At 46.6% G+C, this 7,576-nt stretch overlaps 1 protein-coding gene across 1 annotated transcript in view; it reads left to right on the forward strand.

Annotated features, from left to right (window-relative positions):
• LOC111871114 overlaps positions 1–7,576 on the forward strand; it is a 538,192-nt gene that overhangs the window by 386,997 nt on the left and 143,619 nt on the right. The gene's annotated exons all lie outside the window — the stretch shown is intronic.

Here is a 7,576-nt window from a genome sequence, read left to right on the forward strand (position 1 = left end):
ACAGCGGCATCTAACTCGGGCAGAATGGCCCATATTACTGGCGCAACAATTTGCCTTGGTTGCTTGAAAACATAACTACTACATTATAGCCGGGCCACAGGCTGAGTCTAAACTAAATACATAATATAAAATATAAAAAAACAGATTTAACCAACTGGTACGAGTCGCCGCCGTCCTACAAACCCAACGACGGGCGACCGCGGGCGATCTCGTCGGCCGCGAACCAGCCCAGTACTTGCCGAAACCAAATTTGGACTCCCAGCCGAACAGGAATTTGACAGTCGCTCCGGCTGGCTCGGCGCCGCGAGCAAGGCCCTATGGATCCATAACCAGAACTGAACTCCGAACTCGAATTAACTTCCAAGCAAGGCTCCCAGGGGTAGAAAGGAGGGGAGAGGGCAACACCACGTGACCCAGTCCCGCATGGGGATGGGGTGGGGGATAAGTTTAAGAACCTCGATCAAGGGGCTGGAAGCCCATGACGTCATACCGGAGCCACTGCATGGCTCAGCATCCCGCCCCCATCCCTCTCGCTCGTTCTAGGAAGAGCAGAGTACTTGCGCCTAGTCGTGAGTACAACACAATATCCATATCAATGATCACCCATGACCTTCACTTAGCTCCGCCGGGGGTTCTCAATATCTCAGTCGTCCAGACTCAGTAGCGTGCCATTACGGGTCCATATCACCTTCAACTCACTACGGTTCCATTCACCTCCCGTACTAGTCTGTGATATCATTTATGCCCCAGCACATCACTCCCCCGAAATGCGGAGTCCAGTTCACGCGCACTCAACACTCTTCCCGAACGTCCGCGTCTCCTGCCGCTCTGCCATCCATGGCTGACAGTAGTTGGTGGTTTCCTCTTCGGCCGGTCTTGTGCAGTCCCTACAGGGCCCTCAAGGGACCGCAGCGTGAGGCCAGAAGAATCGACTGAGCGCACGACGATCGGGTCCAACCAAGCGAGAAGGGGGGCCTGAAGTCCTGCGTCGCGTCTCCATCCATCCAGGCTAGGGTATAGGTGTGGGAGGGAGAGAAACACAAGACAGCCTGCTCGGAAGGAAAAATAACTTAAATACATGGCCATAAATTACCTATCTAGCCGGTACGGCTTACATTCTAAGATAACAAGCACAAATAATAACAAATCATACTTCTGAATGCCATCTAGCCCGGTGGAAAGTGTCTCTTTAATTGGGAGACATGGGCTTTTCGTACAATCACCCCTGTATCCGGGTTAGCCAACAACACTGTAACGGGCGACACAAACCTCGCCAATCTCATAGGTACTGACCATTTAAGGTCCAGTTTTGCGGAACGCTGCTGAGACTTCGAGCTAAGCGGGTGCAGCCTTAACATGACTAAGTCTCCCACTCGAAAGTCGACCTGCCTCCTACCCACATTATAACGTTCCTTCACACGGGCTTGAGCCTTCTTTAAATTGTCCAGCGCCTCCTGCCAAAATTCTCGAACGTCTTTCACTTCCTTATTCAAGTCCAGTTCCGCTAACTCCCATTTTAACCCAAGGGGATGGTTCAGGTCTCTCCCCAAGAACAGCGAGGCAGGAGTCGCTGCAGTCGACTCATGCCAAGCGGTGTTAAACGCTAGGGTCAAGGATGCTAAATGGTCGTCCCAGCGAGTGTGCTGATCATGATGATAAATGGACAATGCCACCTTCAAATTGCGATTGAATCGCTCTACTTGCGATGCCTGGGGGTAATACGGCGAGGTGGTGATGTGCCGTATTCCCCAGGAAAAACACAAGTCGTAGAAGATCTTAGATTTAAACACCGTGGCATTGTCCGACACAATCGCCTGGGGGACGCCAAATGACGCGAAAAACCTTTCCACAAGGCAGCTCCTGACAACTTCGGCGGAAATCCGCCTGACGGGGTACATGCTTATGAACTTCGAAAAGCCATCCAGAACCACCAAGATGGCTATGTTGCCCTTCCGGCTCCTGATGATCCGTCCTACGAAGTCAATAAAAATGCGCTCCATGGGGCATGTTACTACTTGGCTGGCATGGAGGCCAACCCGAGTGTCGGGGGCCGGCTTGGCCCGCTGACAATCCTGGCAACGTGATACAAAGGCTACCACTTCTCTTCTCATATTGGGCCAATAAAAAACTCTAGCGATGCGTGAGCCGCGTTCCCAGGTCTGCTACCACTTGAGCCGCTTCCTCTGCTACCATTTGTGCCGTCTGTCCGGTCTGCTACCACAGCACCGCCACTCTCTGGCACCTTACGGCTCCGTCTACCTTTCCTCAATCGGAGGGGGAAACGTTGCTCCGTCATACGGCTCTCGTGCTGTGCTCGCACGCTCCCTAAGTTAGAGTAAGGGATCCAAGCTAGCAGCGTGGTAAATGTAGTTACAAATGATGGCAATCAATATATTAACAAATAACAGAATTTAATATACACAACAGAAATTAAACAGAACAACTGAACTAACTGCACATTTACATGCTCGCACACAGCGGCATCTAACTCGGGCAGAATGGCCCATATTACTGGCGCAACAATTTGCCTTGGTTGCTTGAAAACATAACTACTACATTATAGCCGGGCCACAGGCTGAGTCTAAACTAAATACACAATATAAATTATAAAAACAGATTTAACCCAACTGGTACGAGTCGCCGCCGTCCTACAAACCCAACGACGGGCGACCGCGGGCGATCTCGTCGGCCGCGAACCAGCCCAGTACTTGCCGAAACCAAATTTGGACTCCCAGCCGAACAGGAATTTGACAGTCGCTCCGGCTGGCTCGGCGCCGCGAGCAAGGCCCTATGGATCCATAACCAGAACTGAACTCCGAACTCGAATTAACTTCCAAGCAAGGCTCCCAGGGGTAGAAAGGAGGGGAGAGGGCAACACCACGTGACCCAGTCCCGCATGGGGATGGGGTGGGGGATAATTTTAAGAACCTCGATCAAGGGGCTGGAAGCCCATGACGTCATACCGGAGCCAGTGCATGGCTCAATTCTCATATGATGGAGATAAATGATTCCTCCGAAACGTCGGTAACGGCCTACCATGCTACATATTTTCACACCCGAGACTAATCTTAACTTTAAAAATAAGAGATATCAGTATTTACGATGGTACCGTTGTCGAGATTTTGATACTAAAAGAATATTTCGGTTGTGTTCTTCCTTCCATAAAATTAAGGGGATTCATAATCGTAAAATTCCTGAAGCATCTCCTTCCTTCTTTCAAAGATTGAGCCATAAAGACGCGACCCATGTCTCAGTAAACTGGCCCTTCCATCTCGAGCTGTCACGACCTACATACGTCTCGCCTTCGGAGAGTAATTCGATTTTATATCGATGCGAGGTATCGCTGCACTTGCACGCAACGAATTACCTCAACATGAAGAAGATTTTGGAAGTGGAGATAGAACTCTTGTACTCTTGGTATTGGCTCTAGATGGAGGTGAGTAGTAGGCTTCAGTCTTTAGACGTTTTGCTTCAGGGAAAAGCGATCCCGGTTCGCATTTAGATAAGAGGCCGGATGGACGCCAGAGCCATTTGGACGTTATGGAAAAGAGAAAAATCTCATACCTCTACAGGCAATTAACCTCAGTTCCTTTGTCGTCTACTCACAGCCAAGTTTCTAATTCTGATATATGTATTACAGCTTTATTCTTCTTGAGATGTGCTCTCAATTCTGTTAATTGAAATATACGATATATTTATTCAACAAGGCTTTATTTTTCTTATTATTTGGCTTATGCCTCGTACAGGACTTGGAACAGAGGGGAAAACTGGGTCACTAGTACTGATCTAGATTTGATTTTGATTGTTGAAGGAAATGTTGCAGACCTTTCTCACTTGTATTCAGCGAGATGCAGGTAGTCGTCACTAATGTTTTAGTTAAGAAACCATTTGGATTGTTGAAGTGCTGCCAACACTGAACTAGGTCATTCAATGAGAGATAATCACATGACACGAAATTAATTTTAGGAGAGATGAAGCTTAAAAACATACGTAAGTACTCGTAATAATAAAGAATTTTAGACAGACGATTATACTAGTATATTCAACGCTTTCCAAGCTCAGAACAAGGGCCGCGCCATAGCTCAAACGGTTAGTCGCTGGCTTTCCATCGCGGCGGCCCGGGTTCAATCCCGGGTCTGGTCAAGTAGGAGTTGTGGTGGACAAAGTGGCGCTGGGGCAGGTTTTCTCCGAGTACTTCGGTTTCCCCTGCCAATCTTCATTCCACCAATTGCTCCACAATCACCCTCACCTATCATCTGGGGCTGGTACAATAGGCCAGAAGTGGCCGCAGTACAAGGGACTTAGTGCCACCCCACTAGCAATAAAAAAAAAGGCTCAGAACAAAATGGCTGGGTACGCCTGTGTCAAACACGATGAAAAGCCGTTATCGTTAATTGTTCAGTTACTCATTATCCAACTGTACGTCTATAAGCAGAGCTTCGTGCAGTACAATATGCGTGTAACGTGAGATATGAGGCTTTATATGTCATGTGTTATTTCACTTCAAAGCGTATATACGTATATCCACTTCCTACATATGTCAGATATGGACTATGGAGTATCAGAACTCTATACCAATATGTACCGCTTTGAAGAGGTATATAGTAATGGAGTAGTTCGTTCTAAATTTATCAGGGTTTAGGAATCCATATCTTGTTTTGAAGAGAAGACAAATAGCAATGAACTGCGCTGCGAACAGAATGCCCAGACCCCAGTAACTCAAGTGATTTAAGTAACGTCAGTTGATATGACATGTGGTAATGATGATCTGCAACCAGCAATACATTTCCTTGCACATTCGACTGTAGATTTCTTTTTTGTTCCTCTGCTTAATTAATTAGGCACCGTGCAATGAAGATATATGGAGAAGTGGAGGTATAGCTCCATCAAGCTTGAACTCGAAAATAGATAAAGGTGAGCGGTCAGCTTCACGTCCCAGCCGGTTTACATCAGAGGAAAGAGCTCCCGATACCAGTAAGACAGGAGTCAGAGTGGGCCCCCAGCACAGGTCTGGACAGTGTGCAGAAGAGGAAAATCTTGCCATATATATATATCGTTATAATGATGCTATTTTGCGGAGGTGTATGTGGAAGTAGCCGTGTACTTATGTGTTGTTTTTAATTCCGCACTTCGTGGAGGTGAGTGGTCATTTTCAATCCCCGACTGCTTTACTCCTGGGGGAAAGAGCCCCTATTACCAACTGTGTAGGAGGTGAGTGGACCCAAAGTTCGTCTGCTTACTGTACAGTAAAGAAAAGCCTTTCCTACCCTGGTATGAATGGAACCCCGGTTCTTCGGTCAACTTGGCCGCAACCCAGGCTCCGTCGCGATTGATATGCCATGGATTGTAGCAATATTTAAGAATGCAGTCGGTGGGAACTAGTTCCATGCGTCGTTATCTTTGGCGCTTGATGACGCCGAGCGGTCAGTTTCACGCACTGACCTCTGCACCCCTGCGAAATATTCCCAAGTTCCAATTATATTGCCGTGTATTGCCTGTGTATCGCTACAAATAAATTCCCGCAGGTCTCGGATTTAGCGTACAAGTTTATTGGCCGATCTCCTATACTCTCACAAGTAAAATTATCATTCACTTACAAAGTCGTCAGACGTTTCTTACAACACAGTTACAGTTACCTCTTGCACCGCTAATCTCGGTGAAGTCTTCTGTTCCCTCGGAGCTACCTGAAGACTGGCTACTCTTCTGAGGTGAGCTACAAACTGCAAACTGCTCTCGAATTGTTGAAGCTGGACTCGTAAAGAGCACTCGGACGGAATAGAGCGCACCCTGTTGGAGGCTTTGGTCTCGGCCGCGGTTATGCAACGAAACTTTTATTGTCCTTTCGCCTCCGGCAAAAAGAGTTTGTTGCTCAAGGTATTCCTAGGAATCTGCCAGCTGGTATTGCGTTTCCATGGAATTATACATTTCGGATTCCTGGCGGCACACGACAACAAAGCAGGCTGAGCGGACACCAAAGTCGGTCTCGTTCCTATATGGTAAACTCTTACGTCTGCCGGGAATCGAATCCCGTTTCCTTTGTTGTCTCTGCTGCAGCCTAGCCATAATGGCGGCTGGAGCATTCCGGTTCCTGCTGGAATTTAAAGGGATTTAAGGGCATCCTGTGGGGCACGCGGTAGTATAGTTGGGTGAGGAACTATACTACAAGCCGGAAGGTCACAGTTTCGATTTCCACTGAGGTCATTGGATTTTTCAGTTGACCTAATTCTTATAGCCGCACTATGGTCCCGGGATCGACTCAGCCTCTAACAGAAATGAGTACCAGAAATCTTCTTGGGGGTAAATGGCGGCCGGGGCGTAAGGCTGACAACCTTACCGCCATCTGTGAGCCGATTATCTATAAAATGTGGGAGCCTCGACGTCACACAATCCTATGCGCCTCCACGAGCTGTTACAAAGATAGCTTTACATTTACATTTTAAAAACATCCTTTACGCTGAGTCGTCACTCAGCAACAGAATTTATATCTATAGCGGCACAGAAAAACGTTTCACCATGAAAGCAGAAAGCTAACTAATGGTTGTTTCGTCTGTCTGCGTGACAGTGTCATCAGGATGGTGGAACCATGGTTTGACAGGAACCAGGTAACATAACTTAATAGCTGCCTTGATGCTAGATGTCAAGCTACCTGGACTGAAACAATAAAGGCGTCACAACATGATTTAATATCATTTGTACATTATGAATGGCGCGCAATTACAGATGACGCGCGCAGCTCCGATGTTGCGATAACTACACACACCAGAGCACACGCAGAGGGCTTGCGCTAGGACATCGTAATTTAAATGGTTAGCGTTTTGCTGGTTGCTGGAGCGTCTGTTCGTATTGTGGACGAAATACTGAGTCTTGGCTTTCACATTAAGGACATAATATAGATTTAAATGTACAGTCAGTATCCGCTCTTACGAATACTTACTTTCCTCGAGAGAGTTTTTCGAAGCAATATTTCATGAAGTGAATTGTTATGTCCTATGCACGTAATGTATAATTTAGAATTAAATTTCCGAATGATTAGAAAGTGACAGAGAAAATAGAAACCACTAAGTTTGTTTCTAACTTTGTAGTCTATATAATGAATTCTTTTGATAGTACCATCACTCCATGTAGAACTGTTCCACTTATCAGCCATGATTAAATTGATACTTGCCACAGATATCTTAAAAATAAAACAGAAATATCTTATGCAGGACACACAACCGAACAGAGCATAAGGCGAACTGACTGGCCGACGTTTCTTTCATTTATTTCCATTTTCAATCTCGCGTGTTCGTTTTTGTCCTGAAAGGATTTAAATGAGCGACTTCGAGTTCAGTTCACCATCCCAGTTGAGGGGATGAGCTTCATTATGGAAGTTCATATGACTGAAGTTTCCTAATGCAAAGCTTTGTAAAGCGAGGATTATCTGTATATGTGATATGGTATAAAAAAATGTAAAGCTATCCCTGTAACAGGCAGTGGACTTCCATAGAGTTGTGAGACGTCAGGGGTCCCATTAGATAATCGACTCACAGATGGCGGTAAGTTCGTCAGCTTTACGCGCCGGTGTCCCTTTACCCCC

This window comes from Cryptotermes secundus, unplaced genomic scaffold (assembly GCF_002891405.2).
Source record: "Cryptotermes secundus unplaced genomic scaffold, Csec_1.0 scaffold152, whole genome shotgun sequence".
Lineage (NCBI taxonomy): Eukaryota > Metazoa > Arthropoda > Insecta > Blattodea > Kalotermitidae > Cryptotermes > Cryptotermes secundus.